General features: G+C 53.3%; 1 protein-coding gene across 1 annotated transcript in view; it reads left to right on the top strand.

Annotated features, from left to right (window-relative positions):
* EFCAB6 (EF-hand calcium binding domain 6) overlaps window positions 1–22,598 on the top strand; it is an 879,195-nt gene that overhangs the window by 826,807 nt on the left and 29,790 nt on the right. The window lies entirely within an intron of this gene.

Here is a 22,598-nt window from a genome sequence, read left to right on the forward strand (position 1 = left end):
GGAACATCAGGGCATCTCCCTGGTGGTTCAACACCTGGCGGGCTATCTGAACGCCAGGGCGGACAAACTAAGCCACCGGTGCATGATGGATCACGAATGGCGTCTGAACTCGGACGTGGCGCAAGGCCTTGTGAGAAGTTGGCCTGATATGTAGTGCTCACTATTCTAGTGATCACTGTGTATCATTCCAAACGACCCTTATTGATGATTGGTTGTAAGTCAACCTTATAGACCAGCTATCCTAGTAGCGTGGATACGAGCAGTCTTTAGGCTAAACTCTAGAGGGAGTGTTAAGCCAGCTGTTTACCATCACATATACCCCTTGAACACCAAGTGAAAGGACACCCCACAAGCTGTTATGAAAATAAAGGATATTTATTTATAACAAGACTACCCTGGCTCTTTATGAGTCAGGGAGCTAAGCACACTACAAAACTCTTATGAAAATACTTCTGGTTGCACAATTTACACAAGTGCCCGGAGGGCACGAAACCATATACACTGGAAGTGGAATGGGAACGGTTAGATAGTTTAAAGTCACTGATTCCGGAGGAATCCGATCAGTGGGACTAAACGAAAAAGGAACTGGACACTTGTAGAGTGAACCTACGATGGAGCACCGAGATGCTCGAGTTACCTAGCCCCGAGGCTGCGGCTGCGTGGGGTTCAGCAAGATGTCGGGAGTCCTCGTTGTAGTCTCAGGAGCCTGAAAGAAGAAGTTGCTGGCAGGCGACCAGTGTCGATGTTCAGAGAGATCCAAGCCTGGATCGGTGAAGGAAACCTGAAAGCAGAGGGGACTCAGTTCTCAACCGCTAGCCAGCGATCGTGTGGCTACCAGGAAGGTATCGGCTGAAGTCACCTCGACCAGGTGAGTGGATGACGTCGGACTCGGCTGTTCCTCGGACCAGGAGGCGCGGCGGTGACCAGGATGGAGGGCGAGCTGTCCCACGAAAGTGTCTGCTGTCGATGATGCTGGGCCCAAGAATGGGACAGCAGGTCTTGGCAGTGGCAAACCCACACGGTGGAGTCAAGATGGCGTCGGGAATGGACCAGGAGGGTCCGAGGTACTCCTCCGATGAAGGGGAGCAAGAGCCAGTCTGGAGCAACCAGACCAGTGATGAAAGTCTGTCGTGGTGCGTCGTGAAGAGGGCCACAAGCCGGTCGGCGAGTGGTCGGACAACGCGGTGAGCAGCAAGGAGCAGAAGGGCCCCCACGCAGATCTCGTGGATGCTGGGGAGGCAGACTTCGGTGCTGGAGCCGCTCAGGGTTAGGGCTTCTCAAACCCTTGGTGCACTCACTCGAGGGTCCTCGGTGGGCGTGCTAGATAAGCGTCGTGCAGGTTCTGAAGATGGCCGGCCCCGCAGGTCTCGTCACACCTACGAATCTCAGCTGAGCCGATGATGTAGGTAGAGGTCAGAGATGGCAGGGAACCCGGGTCTCGTCGAACTGGGCAGTCTTGATCCGTGGGAGAGACGTGCAGCAACCCGCAAGCGCTTAGGTGGTGCCTGCTGGTGCAGGGTGGCTACTCCTTAGCCACAAGGGAGAGTCTTCAGAAATAGTCAAGAGTTCCTTTCGTGGAAAGTAGTTCAAGATTCAGAATTATCCAATTTGGGAAGGGGACTCGCTCCTACCTTTATTCTAAGAAAAGGGGCTGGCCCGTGACTAGGTCCTACCTATGGGTGGGGCCAGGAGGGGGGTGGTTACACCCCTATCCTTTGTCCGGTTTCGCCCCAGCTCAGGGGCTGGTGTGCCCCCGAAACTGGTTTGAGCCGGGCTATGCACAGTGAGCACCGGGGTGCCACTTGCAATCACCTTCCTTTCAGCCCTGCCTACCTGGGATACACAACCCTGTCTGGGATGGTGCTAACACCGCCCTTGACAGGAAACCCTTTGTCCAAGCTCCCCTCGCTGGAAGGTCTCCCAGCAGCAGGAGGTCAGACTTGTGTCTGGTGGCAGCATCCATTTTGTGATGCTGAGGTTTGAGTCAACTTTTAACCGGGGTTCAAGGTTACTTCCATGTCGTGCCCCTCTAAAAGGGGGGAATGCTAACCCCGTCGCCAGAATTGGCGAGGGGTTCGTATTCCAATTCGTATGACACCTTACTCGACATGTGTAGGTGAGGCGATGCCAAAGTTAGCAAATAACCGCAAGGGTTATAATGCATTTTAAAGGAGTTGGCCCGCGTCACCATGGAACGGCTATTAGGATTTGGTTCCGCAAGCCGTCGACGGGCTCAGCTCGCGCCAGAGCACCATCTCACATGATTCCCAGCACTCTGCCTTAAGGATTGATAAGGCCTGCCATAGGAGTAACTGACAGGAATCCATGCGTCCATTTTAGGGTTAGGTATAGGAATACTACACCTACAGCAACGGGTGATTACACCACCTTGCCCCAGCTGTCGTGCAGCCAGTTGTGTCAGATTTGGGCGGCCATCCAGGGGTGGCACAATACATGCTGCAGCCCCTGGTAGGCCCTGGGTACACCGATGCCCTGGATACCTGTGGTATGCTGATACAGGGACTGATAAGGCGGCCCAGTTCCAATTAGTGGATGCACCTAATGTACATGTGTGTTAACTTCGAGAGAGAACAGCTAGGCTGTGGGTCTGATTGGCAGGCCCGCAGCCGGGGAAAGTCGTAAACCAATGAAGCAAAAGCAAAAAATCTGGGTGATCATAGGATTGCAGACCCTACTCTCCTACAGGCCTCTTTCGGCAGTGGGGAGAGCCATGGTTAGATCAATTCGCCACCGAAGAGAACGCGCAATATCATTAGTTCTGCGCATTGAAATTTCCAAGGTGGCACTCGCTCTGAGACGCTTTTCTTCGTGAGTGGAGTTGCGGTCTGTTGTACGCCTTTCCGCCTATACCACTTCTGCCCAGAGTGCTGAAGAAGATCAGGCGTGACCGGGCCCAAGTCATCCTTGTGGCTCCGGATTGGGCACGAATATACGGGTATCCCGAGCTACTCAGTCTGTCAATCGATCCCCCGATTTGACTGCCTCTTCAGGAGGATCTTCTGTCAGCAGCAGCAGGCGACGGTCCTCCACCCGAACCTGTCCAGCCTCCACCTCCATGCATGGAGATTGAGCGGTGTCAGTTGATGCCATTTGACTTGCCTCCTGAAGTCTGTGATGTCATTCTGGCAGCCAGGCATCCCTCCACTAAAACGGTATACGCCTGCAGGTGGAACAAATTTGTGGCATGGTGCACAGCAAAGGCTGTGGATCCCCGTTCCGCCCCTCTTTTCTGAAGTTCTCTTCTTTCTTCTTTCCCTGGCCCAGCAGGGCTCTGCTCTGGGCACCCTCAAGAGATATCTTTCAGCTGTTTCTGCCTTCTTACGGCTTCCTGATCAGCCTTCTCTTTTCAAGTCCCTCTGTTGTTGCTAGATTCTTTAAAGGAATTACTCACACATGTTTCCTCCTGTCCTTTTCGTAATACCTCAATGGGACTTGAACCTGGTGTTAACCTGTCTGATGTGCGCTCCTTTTTAGCCACTTCATAATTGTCCTCTTCGTCTACTGACTCTTAAGACTGCTTTCCTGGATACCATCACCTCTGCCAGAAGAGTGAGTGAGCTCCCGGCTCTTTCCTCTCAACCTCCTTTCCTCTCTGTCCATCCGGACAGGGTTGTTCTCAGGACTCGTCCTTCCTTTCTCCCTAAGGTGGCTACTGCCTTTCATATCGGCCAGTCTGTTACATTGCCCACCTTCTTTCCGCCTCCGCATCCCTCGAAAGAGGAAGAGAGGCTCCACCGCCTGGACCCAAAACGTGCGCTCTCCATCTATCTGGACCGCACAAAACAGTTCCTGGTGGACGACCAACTCTTCGTTGGCTACGTGGGCGCTAAGAAGGGACGGGCAGTGCACAAGAGGACCATCTCTCAGTGGGTCGTTTTGTGCATTAAGGCCTGTTATTCCTTGGCTAAGAAGGAACCTCCTGTGGGGCTGAGGGCCCATTCCACTCTGGCCACAGCGGCTACTACTGCCCTGGGACGGGGAGTCCCTCTGAAGGACATTTGTCAGGCAGCAACGTGGGCCTCGCTTCACACGTTTGCTAAGCATTACTGCCTGGACAGCCAAGTCCGGAGAGACGGGTTCTTTGGCCGTTCCGTTCTCCAGGACTTCATGGTGTGATCTTGGCTCGCAGACCCACCACTGGGGTTGGTATTGCTGGGGTATCTATTCTAAGGTAAGGAATCTAACTAACGTGTTAGTTAGATTCCTTACCACCCCACCCATCCTCCCCGTTCTGCAAACTGATATCTAGGGTTAAGGTCATCCCTTTCAGGGCACTAGATTCATGGCACCAGTGTCGGTTTCTTGCATGGCTCTGCGTTCCTGGCGCGGAAAGCTATGTACAAGAACTGACGTCAGCGCGCGAGGGTGGCGTCTAAGTACTCCGATGACGTCATCCCGGCGACCACGACGCCGACGACAGACACGGAGCAGCAGACGACGCCTAGCGACGCGCAAGGGTATTGCTGACGAAAGTCTTTCCGGATCCAGCCTGACACCTGGGGATATTCTAAGGTAAGGAATCTAACTAACTGTTGGAAGGCGTTCCCCGGGGAGGCTGCGCAATGGGTTCCTGACCACCCTGAGGCCCACCTTTCCCAGAATTAGGCCGAGCAAGAGCAGGGAGGCCCTTCCTGGAAGGGTCTCGCCCCTAGGATCGCACGCGCTGCGCTTACTCTCTCTTCGGATGGAGGGACACCACACAGTAGTTCGTTATAAGGCAATAGCTTTTATCGGTAGTTGTCAGGGATCTTTATGATCCGGCAGGCAGGTGCAGAATTAATGCCACAAGCGACAGTGATCTTGTGATGATGGGAAAAGGGGTAGCGGGACAGTCTTTCAATCAGTGTCTGTGCGAGGTATCCGGCGCACAGCTCTCAATCCTCGAGCTGAGGGGATGTTGCTTCTCTCGGCAATCTCTGCCGATTCTCTTGGAGGAGCGGGCCGCGAGTCACTCAGCAGGCACCGGAGAGTCGTAGTTCAGGGAGCCGCGATGGCGTCAGCAGGGCTCAGATAGTTCAGAATTCGAGGAGCCGCGACGGTGTCAGCAGGGCTCAGATGGTTCAGCGTTCGGGGAGCCGCGACGGCGTCAGCAGGGCTCAGATGGTTCAGAATTCGAGGAGCCGCGACGGCGTCAGCAGGGCTCAGTTGTTTCAGAGTTCGGGGAGCCGCGACGGCGTCAGCAGGGCTCAGATGGTTTCAGAGTTCGGATAGCGTTTCTTCTGTTCGGTGAGCGATCGAGGTCCGCAGGGTCTCGTCAGTCCAGGTCTTCACTGCCTCTCGTCCCTTCAGCACCCCTTGTTATACTCCCCCTCCTCTTTGAAGTCCGGAGTCCTCGCGGAGAGGGGTCTCGTGCCTGGGGGGCGATGTGTCGGGGTTTCCTGTCGCTCAGCCCCTTGATCTGTTCAGATGTGTCCGGAGGGACCCCAGACACCCAGCAGGAGAGGCGCCCGCTCACCGGGGGCCTGGTGGCCGATCGAAACCTCCCTCGGGGAAGAGTCCAGAGGTGTGACAGAGTCGGCGCCTCTCGGTCTGGTTTGGGGGGGGGGGTTTCGTCCTCCCTCGGCCGGGCATGCGTGTTGGGGATCTGGTCGGCCCTCGGGATGTTGGTCCACGGAGGCCGGAAGGCCGTGCCCACGAGGTTCGGCGTGTTTGTAGTGTGACTTGCTGGTCGGGAGGGCCCACGCCACGAGGCCGGTCTCACACGTGCCCCCCCCAGCTGAAAGGCGGGGAGAACTACCCATCCACTTGGGAGTTCTCCTCGCTGAAGCGGAAGAATCGGGACAGGCCGTCCGCGTTGGCGTGGTCAGTCCCGGGGCGATGTTCCACAGTGAAATCCATCCCCTGGAGAGAGATGGACCAGCGTAGCAGCTTGGGGTTTTCCCCTCGCATCTGCATCAACCACCGCAGGGGTCGATGATCTGTTTGCACTCGGAAGTGTGTTCCGAACAGGTAGGGCCGTAGCTTTTTGAGAGCCCAGACTACGGCGAACGTCTCACGTTCAATCGTGCTCCACCGCTGTTCCCGGGGCAGTAACCTTCGGCTGATGAAGGCTATGGGCTGATCTATGCCTTTGTCGTCGTATTGTGAGAGGACTGCCCCGATACCGTGTTCCGAGGCGTCCGTCTGGACCACAAACTCCTGGGCGTAGTCGGGTGCTTTGAGTACTGGAGCCGCGCACATTGCGGCCTTTAGGGTGTCGAACGCCTTCTGGCAGGCGGGAGTCCAGTGTATTTTCTTGGGGTGTTTTTTGGAGGTTAGTTCTGTGAGAGGGCCTGCGATGCTGCCATAGTTTTTAATGAACCTTCGGTAGTAGCCGGTGAGGCCCAGGAAGGCTCGGACTTCCGTTTGGGTTGTAGGGGGTTCCCAGGACAAGATGGCGTCGATCTTCGGCTGGAGGGGGGCGACCTGCCCACTCCCCACCTGGTGCCCCAGATAAGTTACGGAGCCATGCCCAATTTGACATTTGCTAGCTTTGATGGTGAGGCCGGCCCGGCGTAGAGCCAGCAGGACTTGACGGAGGTGCTGGAGGTGCTCGGTCCATTGGGAGCTGAAGACCGCTATGTCGTCAAGGTATGCTGCGCTGAACCCCTCTAGTCCGGCCAGGACCCTGTTCCCCAGCCGCTGGAAGGTGGCCGGGGCATTTTTCATTCCGAACGGCATCACCCTAAAGCGGTAGTGCCCATCCGGGGTGGAGAAGGCGGAGCGCTCCTTGGCTCCATCGGTGAGGGCAATCTGCCAGTACCCACTGGTCAGGTCGAAGGTGCTGAGGTAGCAGGCGGCCCCAAGGCGGTCAATGAGTTCGTCGGCACGGGGGATAGGGTGAGCGTCTGCTCGGGTGACCGCATTGAGGCCTCGGTAGTCCACGCAGAATCCCAGCTCGGGGGCAACACCCGGGGTAGTCGCTTTCGGAACAAGGACTACCGGGCTGGCCCAGGGGCTGTCGGAGGGTTCAATCACCCCAAGGTCTAACATCTTTGCCACCTCGGTCTGGATGCAGGTCCGGACCCGATCAGGGACCCGGTAGGCCCGATGTCTCACTGGCGGGCTGTCTCCGGTGTCCACGTCGTGGACACACCAGCTGGTGACCCCGGGGGTCAGGGAGAAGAGATCCGCGAACTGCCCAAGTAGCTGGCGGCAGTCGTCGGTCTGTTGGGCTGTGAGGGCGGTCGAAAGTCTCACTCCCTCCACGGATCCATCGGTTTCCTTCGTCCCCAGGGGGTCTGGGAGGGGCTCGGTGTCTTCTTCGGTCCCATCGTCGGTGGCCAGGAGTAGACTTAATTCGGTTCGCACAAAGTGGGGCTTGAGGCGGTTCACGTGGAGAACCCGGAGGGGGTTCCGCGGGGACTGCACATCGATGAGATAGGTGACTTGGCTCTTCCGCTCGATCACCTTGAAGGGCCCAGTCCATTTATCCTGGAGAGCGCAGGGTCTCACCGGGGCCATGACCCAGACTTGTTGGCCTGGCTGAAACTCGACCAGCGTAGCATTCTGGTCATACCAGTGCTTCATCTCTTCTTGACTGGCCTCGAGGTTTGCTTCTGCGAGTTCCCTGAATTTTCGGGTCTGGTTGCGGAGCGCCAGGATGTATCGGAACACGTCTGGAGGGGTCCCCCGGGGGGTTGCTTCCCACCCCTCCTTGACCAGGCTCAGGGGTCCTCGGACGGAGTGTCCATATAACAGTTCGAATGGGCTGAATCCCAGGGATTTTTGGGGGACCTCCCGGTAGGCGAACAGGAGACATGGGAGGAGGACGTCCCACCTCCGGCGTAGGGGTGCCTCGAGGCCCATGATCATCCCTTTCAGTGTCTTGTTAAAGCGCTCGACTAGGCCGTTTCCTTGGGGGTGGTACGGGGTGGTGAATTTGTACGATACTCCGCACTGCTGCCAGAGGGACTTCATATAGCGGGAGATAAAGTTCGTACCCCGGTCACTCACGACTTCGCGGGGGAACCCCATGCGGGAGAAGATCCCCATCAAGGCCCGGCCCACCATGGGGGCCGTTACGGTGTGGAGAGGGATGGCTTCGGGGTAACGGGTGGCATGGTCCACCAGGACGAGGATGAACCGGTGGCCCTGGGCGGTCTTAGGGTCCAGTGGTCCGACAATGTCGATTCCTACCCGCTCAAAAGGGGTACTGACGACGGGGAAGGGTTGGAGCGGAGCCTTGCGCTTGCCCCCACTCTTTCCGCTGGCCTGGCACGTGGGGCAGGACTTGCAGTGGGCCTCCACATTTGCTCGCATCTTGGGCCAGTAGAAGTGGGTGACGAGTCGCTGGTATGTCTTATCTTGGCCTAAGTGTCCGGCCAGGGGTACATCATGGGCCAGGCCCAGGAGAAGACTTCGGAAGCGTAGGGGTACTACTAGTACTCGGGCCGATCCCAACTCGGCCGACTTCTGTTCACTGTACAGCAGTCCGTTCTCCCAGTATACCCAGTGGGTGCCAGTCTGGTCGCCTGCTGCTTGGGCCTCGGCCTGTTGTCGGGGTCCAATGAGGGACGGGCAGGTGGATTGTTCTTGGCAGAACTCTTCACGGGAGGGGCCCCCTTCGCAGGGCCACGGGGCCAGTTCTGGCAAGTCCCCGAGTTTGGTCAGGGTTGCGGGGTCGGAAGGCCCAGATTCTTCGCCGGGAGCGGTTGGTTCGTCCAGAAGGGGGTCGTTGGCCTCTGGTGGTGTATCCTGGCTCTCGGGGATGGTGGCGGTGTTCAGGGGCATGGCCTCTCCCCCCTCGGAGGAAGGCGCCCGGAGAGTCATCGAGCGCGTGATGGCGCATACCCACTCGGGTAGGCCCATCATCTCGAGGTGGGCCCTTCATTCCACTTGTCCCCACGGGGAGTTCTCCACGTCGTTGCCCAGGAGGCAGTCCACGGGCTGGGAGGTTCGGACCGCTACCTTTAACTTGCCGGTGACTCCCCCCCATTCGAAGGGGACTAGGGCCATCCGGCAGAGGCTCTCGGAATTGTCTGATGAGATGACGGGGCAAAAGGCATCAGGCAGGATCTGATCCTCGGAAATCAGGTGACAGTGGACTGCCGTGACACTCGCCCCCGTGTCCCGGAGCCCCTCGATGCGGTGACCGTTGACCGTCACCTGCTGTCGGTACTTCTTCGTGTTGGCGGGCAGGGGCGTTCCGGGGACCATCTCCCGGTCCCCTAGGGAGACCAAGGCCATGGCGGCTGGTTCCCATTCTTCGGAGTCTTCCATCTCTTCCCCCAGGGCTACAGAGGCCATCTGTCGAGCCGGCGGGGTTGCGGTGGTGGTCTGCTGGTACAGGGGACACTGAGGGTCACTGGCATAGTGTCCGGTCTGCTGGCAGCGGAAACATTTGATTCTCCCTCGGGGTCCCGGCCTCCCTGGGGGCCCGGTGCTGGCCGGAGGCGTAGCTGGAAAGGGCGGAGATTGTCCTCTGGGAGGGCTGAGCGGGGATCCCCCCGGGAGCTCCCTTTGCCGGCCTTGGTTCCCTCCGCCCCTCTGGCGGGGGGGTCCCTGATTGTGGCGACCGTAGTCTCCCACGGGGCCCCGGGAGGTCCGGGTGTTCACCCACTGGTCAGCCTCGACGGCCAGTTTCCGAGGGTCTGTGAGTTTGCTGTCCAGGAGGTGCTGGCGCAGCTCTACGAAGCAATTAGCGGCCAAGTGTTCCCATGCGATTAGGTCGAACAGCTCCTCGAAAGTGGAGACCTTGCTGCCCTTGATCCATCCGTCCAAGGCCCGGCTGTAAAAGTTCACGTACTCCACCCAGGTGGTACCGGGTATCTTTTTGCAGTCTCTAAACCGTTGCCGGTACATTTCAGGGGTGAGCCCATATCTGGCTACCAGGGCCTCTTTCATGTGACTGTAGGAGTTCATCACCGTGGAGGGCAGGTCCAGCAGGGTATCTCTCCCCTCACTCAGGAACCGGCCCCACAGCCCAGCCCCCCAGTCTTTCTGCGGGACTCGGTGGGAGGTCATGGCGACTTCGTAGGCCTTGAACCATTGCTGAATGTCGTCGTTCTTATAGTATTCTTTCACCACATCCTTGGGGATGTGGACCTTCGGTTCCACGGTGGAGGAGATGGGTTGTGTTTCCGAGGGTCGGGCCTCCGCCCTCTTGGCCTTGAGCTCGATTTCTTTTAGGCTACGTTCGTGCTCTAGTTGGAGTTTCTTTTCTTCGTGTTCTCTCTGTTGTTTCTTTTCCTCTAGTTCTCCGTGTAGGCGTAACTGTTCTACTGCCAGTTTTTTCTCAGCCAGTTTTATCTCTCCTTCGATTTTTAGTTTTGCTAGTTCCAGTTCGTGGTTGCGACTTCTTTCTCGGTCCGCTAGTTCCTCTGGGGATAGGCCCCCCTCGGGGGCTCCGTTCCTCCCCGGGCTGCTTCGTGGTTCGTTGGGGTGCTCTCCTTCTGCTTGTGACCAGGGAGTTTCTGCCTCGACCCAGGTTTTTAATGCCCCCTGGAAGTCCTCTTTCGTGCTTAGTCCGGTGGTAGCGATTCCAAAGTCTTTGCAAAATTGTTTCAGTTCTCGGTGCGTATACGATTCTAACTGGTCCTTTTGAAATGCCGTGCTTGGGTTGGTGCCTGCGGCACCTAGGGAAGTTTCTCCTTCCATTCTTCTTGGTGGTGCGTAAGCCGTCTACTGCACGATCTCTAGGTGTTGGCTCGGATCCCGTCGCCTGCCACCAAATGTTGGAAGGCGTTCCCCGGGGAGGCTGCGGAATGGGTTCCTGACCACCCTGAGGCCCACCTTTCCCAGAATTAGGCCGAGCAAGAGCAGGGAGGCCCTTCCTGGAAGGGTCTCGCACCTAGGATTGCACGCGCTGCGCTTACTCTCTCTTCGGATAGAGGGACACCACACAGTAGTTCGTTATAAGGCAATAGCTTTTATCGGTAGTTGTCAGGGATCTTTATGATCCGGCAGGCAGGTGCAGAATTAATGCCACAAGCGACAGTGATCTTGTGATGATGGGAAAAGGGGTAGCGGAACAGTCTTTCAATCAGTGTCTCTGCGAGGTATCCGGCGCACAGCTCTCAATCCTCGAGCTGAGGGGATGTTGCTTCTCTCGGCAATCTCTGCCGATTCTCTTGGAGGAGCGGGCCGCGAGTCACTCAGCAGGCACCGGAGAGTCGTAGTTCAGGGAGCCGCGACGGCGTCAGCAGGGCTCAGATAGTTCAGAATTCGAGGAGCCGCGACGGCGTCAGCAGGGCTCAGATGGTTCAGCGTTCGGGGAGCCGCGACGGCGTCAGCAGGGCTCAGATGGTTCAGAATTCGAGGAGCCGCGACGGCGTCAGCAGGGCTCAGTTGGTTCAGAGTTCGGGGAGCCGCGACGGCGTCAGCAGGGCTCAGATGGTTTCAGAGTTCGGATAGCGTTTCTTCTGTTCGGTGAGCGATCGAGCCGCGACCAGGTCCGCAGGCTCTCGTCAGTCCAGGTCTTCACTGCCTCTCGTCCCTTCAGCACCCCTTGTTATACTCCCCCTCCTCTTTGAAGTCCGGAGTCCTCGCGGAGAGGGGTCTCGTGCCTGGGGGGCGATGTGTCGGGGTTTCCTGTCGCTCAGCCCCTTGATCTGTTCAGATGTGTCCGGGAGGGACCCCAGACACCCAGCAGGAGAGGCGCCCGCTCACCGGGGGCCTGGTGGCCGATCGAAACCTCCCTCGGGGAAGAGTCCAGAGGTGTGACAGAGTCGGCGCCTCTCGGTCTGGTTTGGGGGGGGGGGTTTCGTCCTCCCTCGGCCGGGCATGCGTGTTGGGGATCTGGTCGGCCCTCGGGATGTTGGTCCACGGAGGCCAGAAGGCCGTGCCCACGAGGTTCGGCGTGTTTGTAGTGTGACTTGCTGGTCAGGAGGGCCCACGCCACGAGGCCGGTCTCACACTAACTAATGTTTCTTACAGATATATCGTTACCGAAGGTAAGTAACTTGTTCGACACCGCCGTCCTGAACTTCCTATCCCGCTAAAACGGTTGCGGGAGGCGCGCATTGTCCTGTGTGTTCCCGCAGTTGTTTCCGTTTCCATTTATTGACTTGTTTATGTATACATGCCATCTGATATAACTATTCTTATGCTTTTATCTTTTCTCTAGTCAATTGTTCCGCTGTGCATTAATAGTCACTATTGCCCTAACCTGCATGATCCAAACCAGCCTTTCCTTCGATCTTCCTCCTTTCACCCTACCCCCTCTTCTTCGCCTTCTATCCCGCCCCGGTTCCCATCCCCGCCCACCCCTCGTCACTCTAGACACACTCCTTCAATCCCGCCCCCTACACGGTCACATGACTGTTGACCAGCCTAACAGGTCAGCCCTTATTTACTTCCGGTCTGACAGTCACACCACACCGCACACGATCGTGGTGGGATAGGGCCGACCCAGACGCCGCCCAACGCTGAACTTACTTCTATTCACTAGGTAAGGTTCCCCCTCGCTTGTACTTTTCCCAGCCCCTGCTGTTTTTTCCTTGATCCCGCAGGTCCCGGACCTCACTTCCTTCATTTCCCCACAGATTTCTAACTGCCGATCACTAGATCCACGCCGATGTCCTCCCGGACGAGGCTTCTTGTATCTTCATATCGCTGAACCCAGGTAAATTACACGCACTCCCTAATGCCGACCCCGATCTGCTTCTTGACTCGCATAACCTCACGATGTCACTCTTTTCCCCATAGACGGAGTAATCTCTGATTGATACTCCGGTTCCCCGGCAACACCGATGTCACAACCGACACGGCTCTCTGCGTTTTTTCAGGTATTCTCTCCACCTTGGCGCGCATAATGCTTGCTACCCCCGGCTACCCGTAAAATTCCCCTTTCCCTGCACGGTAGACAACCTAAGTAATCACCATATCAGCATGGCCCCCTTTTCTTCCACCCGGCTTGTGCTACAAGTATTTCAATGACTATTACACATGGCTTGTTCCCTTGGATTTGTGCTTCTTCACTATTTAAGCGCCCCACCTCTCCTACATCCCTCCTACCAAGTTACATTGGCTTTCCCAGCGCCCCATACCTCGCGTCCCCGCCACTCTACCCTTCCCATTCCTTACCCTTCTTTTTCCCTCCTTGTACAGCACCGCCTTTACTATGCCAACCCGGTCATGAAGATGATCCTTAGTCACTGGATCGAAACGTCGTCGACCTGTCAGCGCAATTGATGGCGCTTACCTCATGTGGTTCTCTAAAAAACTGTTTACTGATTACCAAAGATTGCGAATTTCTGATCCGAACCACAGCCTTCACTGTACAAATTTTCACTTAATTTCACCTTGCGCCATTCCTTGCTGATATCACATTGTCACTTGCGTCGCCACACCATTGTGCCACGAACACAATTGAGCACCAAGTGTAATTCGGGTAGATCACGCAGATTTGTTTTGCCCGCAGTGCTGTTACAACTGTAATTTTCTTTTTCTTTTCCCTTGTCACAACTTGTTTCTAAATATATGATGCCATGTTCACATTTCTCAAAAAACTTACCTTGAGTCTCCCTTTCTTTCTTGTAATGTCCTGCACATGCCTGCCTAACTGTCCTTTCTAATGATACCAGTTGAGAAATTGTTGCTTGTTTCACGTACTTACCCAAATCTCAACATGGTTTATGGGTTTTTGCTCCTGTCGTTTAATACAAGGTTCTGGAATACGACAAGGTAAATAACTTGTGATCTTCCTGAAACACACAAAGGAATATGAGCACAAAAGCCCTATCTATTTTAGTCAATAAAACGCTAATACTCCAATATGCTAATTACTTTTCAAGGGGTGATGACGCTTCAAAAGGTTAGTCTCTTAATGCACGTTATGATATGTATATACAGATTCTATGGACATAAAGCAGGATTTGTATTGGACTTTGTATTCTTTGTCATGAATTCACTTAATATGTTTGTGCTATCAGAGCATCTCACCTTTTTCAAACATAAGCAGTCATATATGCATCCAAGCATCAGAAAGCGTTTCCACAGCACGCATCCGAAAGAGTTTCCACAGTTCAAGCAAAAGTCTGCATTCAGTTCTCAGAACACGGATTACTTGTGCCTTTTAAAACATCACCAAAGTTATCCAGGAAATAACTAAAAACAAGCGCACTTTACATAAAGACCATTGCACTTTAACCTATAGGGTGTTGCGCTTCAACTAAATACCTATTGCGCTCTCAGTGCGGCCAAAACACATGTACCAAACATAAATGTCAGTTTTTAATAAAGTGTGCACCAAATATCAAAGTCAGGAAAGCACACATCAAATATCAAAAACAAATTTCAGAAATGTGTGCACCAAATACCAATCCAGAAAAACGTGCATCAAATATCAAAAAGCAAGTGTCAGAAATGTGTGCACCAACTATCAAAGGCAACTGCTAAACCATGCCACTAAGAGTTAACACCATAAATAAGCACCAAAAGTATAGTAGGATTGTTTTCAAACAGTGACCCCTACAAGGAGTTCAAAGGTTAACAAGACTAAGTGAAAATCAAACAAAACACTTAGCTCATGCAAACAAAGTAATAGAGTTCTTCAATGTCCTTGTCTTCCTCTTTGAGCCGGCTCCAAGACAGACGAAATCCTTTGTCAGCAGTCACGTGGTCTTTGACAAGGCAGAGGCTCTGGGGAATTCCTTGGAGGCTCTGGGGAATCCTTTACAGGGAGACAGAAAGCCAAGCAACCCGTGTCTGCTGATGAGGCTATTTATAGCCTACATCCTGGGCGTTGGCTGGCGTGTACAACAACGTGCTCAGGATCATTATTATCCACGTGTTGAAACCACCGAGTGCCCTCTGTTGCCTGGCAACATGACAACAATGTCAGCAGGCAGTTGTTAAGCGTACATGTGCCCTTCAGCTCCCTGAAACCAATAAGCATTGGCAAAGTCCCCACATAGAAAACAAACATTGGTAAAAGTAAATAAAAACAAACATTGGCAAACGCAAATACAAAACAAACATTGGCAAAGGCAGATCCTTGTTGTTCACATTAGTGGGTTACGCACAGTGCTATATGACTAATGTTACCTCCATGAAGATGTTGGCAAATGACATAGGGCAATCTGTGACCTGCATAACAGGAAGTTCAGACAGCCCTCCCTCCCAAAAGTCTTAATAGTGGCCGTGGTTTTGAGGGATTTTGCTGGTGGAATTGTCGCACTAATCGAGGAGCATGAACCGAAGAGGCGGGTTCCCATGAATTGTCTTCAGCACTGTACCCTTTCCATGCCAATAAATAATGCAAGACTCCCCGGATTCTCTTAGCACCCGAAACCCTGGCTACTTCAAACTCCCATTGTTCTCATACCTTAACTGGGGGTGGAGGTGGTCCTGTCCGTGTAGTAGGAGAGTAGGGTTGTATTAGAGAAACGTGAAAAACGGGTGGATCCGATAATCCGATGGAAGATCTAATTTTACAGTCGCAGGATAGATTATTTTGGTAATGTAAAAAGGTCTCAGGAATTTTGGATTTAATTTACAGGATCCGTCAATGTGTAGGTTCTTAGTTGAAAGCCATACTTGGTCTCCTATTGTGTATTGTGGTGCTGGCAGTCGATGTTTATCTGCCTGTCTTTCCACCTGTTGTTGATACGATTCTAGGTGTTTTTTAACTTGTGTCTGGATCTGTACTAAATTGCGGTGATGTTCATGGACTGCAGGAACCGGGCTAACAGCAGATGTCTGTCACGTAGGGAGGATTCTAGGATGGTATCCGGATATGCAATAAAAAGGTGAAACCCCAGTAGCAGAATGGACTAAATTATTATACACAAATTCCGCCAGTGGTAAAGCTTTATCCCATTCAGTAGTTATGGTAATAGGAAACAGCGCAATGTTTGTTCAAGGGTTTGATTCAGTCGTTCCGATTGTCCATCCGTTTGAGGGTGATAAGCGGAGGACAGACAAACATCGATTTTCATGGAGGAACAAAAACTTCGCCTTAACCTAGAAACAAACTGTGGCTCTCTGTCGGTTACAATAGATGTTGGTAATCCATGTAGTTTGACCACATGTTGTAAACACAGATCTGTTAATTCTTTTGCTGATGGCATGTGTTTTAAAGGAACAAAATGTGTCATTTTTGTTAAATAGTCTACTACCACCCATATGATGGAAAAACCATTTGATGTGGGTAGTCCGGTGATGAAATCCATACTTATCGTATGCCAAGGAGCAGGTGGAATGGGCATGGGTTGTAGTAGTCCGGCAGGTGCAACATGATTGGTTTTGGCTTGTACACAGGTTGAACAGGTTTTGACGTAGTTTTCAACGTCAGAAAGTAATGTGGGCCACCAGAAATCTCTTTGACATAATTCCACTGTTTTCTTTGTCCCTGGGTGACCAGCTAATGCTGTGTCATGGTGCCAGTATAAAATTGTATCTCGTAATTCCTGCGTGGGGATGTATAACCGGTTATTATGATACAAAAGGTCTCCCTTTTTAGGTCTCGCCTGACCCAGCGCATGCGCTGGTCTGGCGAGACTTATTGAGAGGGCTCCAAAAAGTGTTACCAGGCCAGCCTGGAGCTACAGTGCATGTGCGCGGGCGAGCGCGCCACGCTTTACTGCGATTACTTTCACTTTCGCGGCCGCACAGCCGCTTTGCATAGCCAATAGGTCTCGCTTTTGGGACCTTATAAGTATTTAGTTATGCAACTGTTGCATGGCTAAACACTTATAAGGTCCCAAAGGCGAGACCTATTGGCTATGCCAATGCTTGTTAACAGTGTGAGGAGGTAGGGATTATTTTAGTTGTGTTACCTGCACCTGACCTAAGAAATCTTTGGGAGCACATATAGCAACGATCTTATGGTCTGGAATAATAATAGTAGTAGGTGTGTCAGTACCTTTTTCAGGGGTTGGAAAATGTAGTCGTGACAGCGTGTCAGCCTTCTGCTGTTCTTAGTCAGGCCTGTATGTGATCACAAATCAAATTCATAGAAAAAGAGAAGCCAACATAGTTGACGCGGAGTTAATGCTTTGACATTCTGGTAGAATTGCAAATTACGGTGATCTGTGCAGATTGTTATTGTGTGACGAGCTCCTAACAAATGGTGACGCCATTCGTGAAAGGTGAGCTTGATAGCCAATAATTCTCGTTCTGTCACCGTATAATTTTGCTCCGCCGGTAGGAGTTTTAAAGAAAAATAGGCTACAGGATGTAGCTGTCCCGATGTAGGGTCTCTCTGGGACAAAATACCGCCAACAGCAACCTGAGAAGCGTCGGCCTCCACATAGAAGGGTTGTGATGGATCAGGGTGATGTAACAGTGGGGCTTCGGTGAAGGCCTGCTTGAGTTTCTGAAATGCGTCTTCTGCTGCTAGGGACCAATGAAATGTAACTCTCTTCTTAAGTAAGTGAGTAATGGGTGATACAATGGAGGAGAACTGCTGAATAAAACGCCGATAAAAATTGGCGAAACCCAAAAACCTCTGAATATCCTTCAGGGACCCGGGTTTTTCCCATTTTAGGATGCCCTTCACCTTTAAATCATCCATTGCTATCTCTTGGGGAGAAATAACGTAACCCAAGAACTCAATGCTGGTAGCATGAAAGACGCATTTTTCTAACTTAACAAATAGTTGGGGTTCTCTCAGCCGTTGCAACACAGTACGGACATGCTCAACATGCTCTTCGGTTGTGGATGAAAAACTCAGGATGTCGTCTATGTACACTATTACAAAGACGTCCAGAAAATCCTGCAGCACATCATTGATAAAAAATTGAAATCCTACAGGAGCATTACACAGACGGAAAGGCATTACTGTCTACTCGAAAAGACCAAATTTAGTTCTAAAAGCAGTCTTCCACTCGTCCCCATCTTTTACTCTAATTAACGCTATATGACTAATGTTACCTACATAAGGATGTTGGCAAATGACACAGGGTAATCTGTGACCTGCATAACGGGAAGTCCTGACAGGAACTGTCGTTGTGGTTGTTCACCGGTGGATGGAGATTGCCCAGGATGGGACATCTCGATGCCAGGGGTGGGGGGGGGGGACTGTTTTGAGTGCCCAAGCTGGAGTTGCGGCCTTTCTCCTGGGCACCGGTTGCGGGATCGGCCCCGGTCCACTTCGCTTCGAGTAGTACTAGTCTTGTTGACATGTGAACTAGTTAACATGTCTTGTTTAGGTTTAGCTTTTCTCCAAGCCAATTAATGAATAGCTTGATTTGTATAGCCATATGATATCTACCACTGGTATTGCTACCTGGGTCGTCATGGGGCGCAGCCTGGTTGCTTGCCGTGTCCCTGGGCTTGTCCTGAGTTAGCTCCTCATCCTGTGTTATGGGCTAATCACCGGTCACATGTTGCCTTCAGAGTGGTGTGTATTGGGGCCTGTGCCTGTCAGCATTTCTTATAGTCCTTGTGCGTTCACGTGCTGGACACGAGCCGTCCATCATCCTTGTGGGGCGAGTGTTCCCCCCTTTTTCTCCAAGTGGAGCGGCTGCTGGTGCCTTACTACTGCCCCAAACACATAGCACGTTGTTGCGCTTTGCGAGAGACTAGGAAAGTTGCGGCGACAGCTCGGTGCGGGTCTGTCCGGTTCAGTTGAGTTACCTTAGCAGGGGAGGGCATCCCCATTAGGTTCTCAGGGTTTGCAGTGGTCATTGCGCGTGTTTTCCACGGGAGGGGAGCACGCAGGGCTGCTCTAATTTTGCATTGGTGCCTGTTTTGTGTCCCCAGCTATCGGCACAGAGACTATTGGTTTCACCTCCAATAGTGTGAAGGCCGGGACACTGCAGCCAGATCCCCAACTGATGCTGGGTCTCCGGTTCGCTCCAAGCAGCGCTGGAGACAGCGTAGACAGGGCTTGCCGGTGTGCCCAGAGGGGCCGCTTTGCATGTGGTGGGCTGCGTTCCCTGCTGCCCTGTCTCTCGGGGGGAGCCGGCCTTCGCGGTGCAGTTTGATCTTGCTGGACGCATCGCCCCCCCCCTCCCTCAGTATCGTGTTGTTGGTGATGTATTGCTATTCCCTATGCGATATTCGATAGCGGGAACTCCACCTGATGGTGTGGGAGCACCTTGCAAAGGGACCGGTTTCCTAAAATGATCTATGAACAATTTTGCAATCTGATGCAGACTCCAACTGTGGTGATTCGTGGGCTGTGGTTACTCGTCTTTGGTTTTCGGGGGGAGCAGGGGGTCGGTGGTCCACAGCTTGTTTGGTTCGCGAACTCCTATCGGTTTGTTGGGCCCAATGCAGTCACACGTGGACAGAGGCCGGGGACAGAGGGAATGAGCTGCTGTGGCTGTCACCCTACTTGGAGTGAGAGTGGAGGGTGATGTCTGTGATGCCTAAGTTAGGCAGGAGGTAATTATAATATGCACCCTGCTACAAGTGTTAGTCGGGTACACTGCTGATTGAGTGGATGCATAAGGTGTTATGCTGAGTACAGCTCCTACCAGCAGCTACTGGGTTGGGCTAACTGACCTGTGGACGGTGGCCAGATTGACCTAGTGAGTTATGTAATCCCTGTGATGTGATGATGAGGTTTGGTAGCACAGGGTTTTAGGGGCAGACGGAACTAAGTTTCTCTTTTATGGACGATACGAAGGATAATTAAAATAACCTAGTATGGAGTCTCTTTTGTAGTGTGCCTAGTGTGCCACTGTGGGAATGCGGGTGGCACATTCAATTTACACTGCCTCTGGGATAAGCCAAAGGCTCTGCCTAGCCACCTAGGAAGTGGGCAGGTGTTAGCTTAAGTGTGTACTCCCTTCTCCTGACTAGAGTGGTGGGTTCTGCCAGGTTCAGGTGCATACCCTAGACAACCAGATACTCCATTCTGATGGATACATCTGCCAGTGGATTCCTCACCTTGTGAATATCCCTGCGCCAGCAACATTTGGAAACTTTTGTAGCAGTCCACGCCGATGAGGTCGAAGACGACGTCACAGAGGAACGGCACCGCTCGCGACTCCGCTGACGTCACCGGCTCCATAAGAAGACCTCGTCGGCGTGATGACGTCAGTTCCCTTTTTTCCGCGCCGTCGAAGCCAACGGATTTTGGGAATCGCTGTTGTTAGCGTCGTTGATACTTTGTGTATTCTCGTTATTTTTCCTGTTCTCTTTCGAGGATGTCGACAAAAAAGTCTGGCTTTAAGCCTTTCCGGGAGTGTGGCAAGCACATGTCCATCACAGATCCTCATGAGGACTGTGTGTGGTGTTTATCGTCGGACCACGACGTGGATGGCTGTCCCAGCTGCCGCAAGATGAGCACGAAGGCTCTTAAAGAACGGGAGGCAAAACTCTTCATTGCAAAAATGAAGAAGGAGAAGAGAGGGAGAAGAAGATCGAGAACGAGGTCGAGGTCTAGATCGAAGTCGAGGTCGGCGTCGAAGTCGACTTCGGGACATACTTCTCGAGCCAAGAAACATAAGAAAAAGAGAAGGCACTCGTCTCGACACCATTCTGAAAAGAGCTCGGCGCCGAAGTCACCTACTCGGCGTCGGAAGGACTCTGTTTCTCCTTCTCCTGTGCCGGATTCGCCTGCTGGTCCTTCATCTCCAGTGGTCTCCTTGTCTCCGGCTTCACCGGTACCAGCTCGGACTCCGACGCCGGTTCCATCTCCGGCGCCGGTTCCGTCTCCGGCCCCGGAAGATCTTCAAGCCCCGGGTGAGCCTGCGATGCCGCTGATTCCACCGTCGGCGCCGGTTGGCCCGAGTCCGGTGAGGCCTGACCAGTACCCTGCCTTCCCTGGACCAGGTCAGGACCCCTCGCATTACTTAAATGCGATGTATGGGGTGTTCGCTCGAGCCATGTACACCTCTGGTGCACCTGCGGGTCCGATGGGTCCAATGGCATTTAACTTGGGGGTGCCGCAGATATATCCACAGGCCCCTTTCATACCGTTCTTTCCAACGACGCCGTCTTGGAATCCTCCGGCTCCGAGGACGTCGACGCCGCTTCCATCCTCGCCGGCTCCGGCTCGACCTCGTTCGACGCCGATGGCTCCGGCAGATCCACGCTCGACGCCAGCACCATCGGATTCGAATACGGCGCCGCCGACGCCGATGATTCGGATTCGTTCCAGAAGGGAGTCTCAGAGGATTAGTGAAGAGCAGAGGTACCTTCAGGAGGAAGCGGAAGAGGGGGAATTGGTGGAGTCGGATGAAGTATTCGAAGAGCTTAAAGAAGCTAGTGGGTTGGATCTGTCTCCTGAGTGGGAGATTACTCCACCGTCAGATGAACCCTCTAAGGACGTTGCTCCCTACCATTCGGTTATCAGGAAGGCTGCGGAGCTGCTTGATCTCCAGTTACCAACTACGGAGTTTAAGTCGAACATTTTAACTGAGGTACTGCATTCTCCCACGGCGGTTTCAGAGCCTTTGCTTCCCTTTAATGAGGCCATTGTGGAACCTGTGTTAGAGGTGTGGCGCAAGCCCTTTTCTGCTCCTGCGGTCTCTAAGACGATTGCTAGGAGATATAGAGCAGCCCCAGGGGACCCTGAATTTTTAACGTCACATCCTTCACCTGAGAGCCTGGTAATTCAGGCGGCTTGTTCGGGAAAGTCTAAGGGGGCTTTTCCTCAGATCCCTGGGGACAGAGAGGCTAAAAGGCTGGACCAGTCAAAAAAGAAAGTGTTTTCATCAGCCAGCATGGCCTTGAAATCAACAAACGCCACTTGTCTTTTGGGACGCTATGTGCACGCACTTATGGATTCGGCTAAGAAACTGGCGCCAAAACTGCCTGAGGAGGATAGGACTGGGTTTAATGACATCTTGGCTGATGCTCAGGCGGCAGCACGTCAGGTGATCCAAAGTGGGCTGGACACTGCAGATTCTGTTGCAAGGATCATGGGGTCTTCTGTCGCAACCAGAAGGAGTGCTTGGTTGAGATCTTCAGAGTTCTCACAGGATGTGCAATCGACTCTATTGGACCTGCCTTTTGATGGATCTGGCCTGTTTGGCAAGAAGGCAGATGTGGTTCTGGAGCGATTCAAAGACAGCTAGGCGACAGCTAAATCTCTGGGCCTGCTGTCTCAGTCGAGGGGGTCTTTTAAAAGATATAGAGGGTTCGGAAGGACATCTTTTCGAACCTATAGGCAAACCCAGCAGCAGCAGCAGCAAGGTTCCTCGTCTAGAGGTTACAGAGGAAGAATCAGGGGTCGCTCACGTGGCCGTCAGCTCTCCTCCTCCTCTTCCTCCTCCTCAGCCCCTCCCACCACCGCAAAGCAGCCCTAGATCCGCCATTCCGGATCATGCTGGTCCTGTGGGGGGCCGGCTTACCCATTTTCTGCAAGGTTGGGAGTCTGTAACTACAGATCTCTGGGTTCTGGACCTTGTAGAAAATGGGTACGCCCTTCCCTTTTAGGAATTCCCTCCAAATTACCCTCCTTGTCAAGGGGCTTGCTCGGAAGACCACCGTCTTCTCCTGCAGGAGGAAATCCTGAAGCTGTTTCAAAAAGGTGCGATAGAGGTGGTTCCAGAGCAGGAGAGAGGTCGGGGATGCTACTCCCGGTATTTCCTGGTTCCCAAAAAGGACGGCAAATTGCGTCCGATACTGGACCTCAGAATCTTGAACTTTTACCTGAAACAGGAGAAGTTCAAGATGCTCACCCTTGCGCAGGTTCTTCAAGCGCTGAATCAGGAGGACTGGATGGTGTCGCTCGACTTGCAGGATGCGTATTTTCA

This window comes from Triturus cristatus, chromosome 4_1 (genome assembly GCF_964204655.1).
Source record: "Triturus cristatus chromosome 4_1, aTriCri1.1, whole genome shotgun sequence".
Taxonomy (NCBI): domain Eukaryota; kingdom Metazoa; phylum Chordata; class Amphibia; order Caudata; family Salamandridae; genus Triturus; species Triturus cristatus.